Here is a 572-nt window from a genome sequence, read left to right as displayed (position 1 = left end):
AAGTTGAGGAATGATATCTCTTCCTTCGTGCAAATGGATTTAGAGACTCTATATGATGCATAGGAGAGGTATAAGGATTTATTAAGAAGGTGCCCTCACCGTGGGTTACCTCTATAGTTACAAGTTCAAACTTTCTACAACGGTTTGAACCCCTCGACTAGGCAATTGATCGATGCAGCCACCGGTGGTACTTTGACTAATAAAACACTTGAGGAGGCTTATGAATTTTTAGAAGATATGTCACTGAATAATTATCTGTGGCAAGTCATAAGGACGAAGCCCACAAAAGCAGCCAGAGTTTTTAACTTAGATGCTGTCACAATGTTGTCAAACTAGGTAGAACTCTTGAATTAAAAAAAATTGATGGTTTACGTATTTCTACACAGGTACATCCGGTGATGCAATGCAACGCAAATAGATGTGGAATGAATAATTCATACTATTTACCCTAAGGTCCTAGCATGAGAATAAGCAATTAAATTATATGGGTAATAATTCTAGACCTCAAAATAATCCTTATAGTAACAACTATAATGCAGGATGGAGAAACCACCCAAATTTCTCTTGGGTTG

The 572-nt window shown here is 37.2% G+C and overlaps 1 non-coding gene across 1 annotated transcript; it reads right to left on the bottom strand.

Annotated features, from left to right (window-relative positions):
• On the bottom strand, positions 1-107 carry LOC121208001 (small nucleolar RNA R71). Its single transcript, XR_005903050.1, has one exon. It is a non-coding gene; the product is annotated as a small nucleolar RNA R71 (small nucleolar RNA).
• Between the last annotated feature and the right edge of the window lie 465 nt (positions 108-572).

The sequence above is a fragment of the Gossypium hirsutum genome, chromosome A01 (genome assembly GCF_007990345.1).
Source record: "Gossypium hirsutum isolate 1008001.06 chromosome A01, Gossypium_hirsutum_v2.1, whole genome shotgun sequence".
Classification (NCBI taxonomy): domain Eukaryota; kingdom Viridiplantae; phylum Streptophyta; class Magnoliopsida; order Malvales; family Malvaceae; genus Gossypium; species Gossypium hirsutum.
Note: the sequence above shows the minus strand (reverse complement) of the source record. Positions and strands in the feature narration are given on the sequence as shown.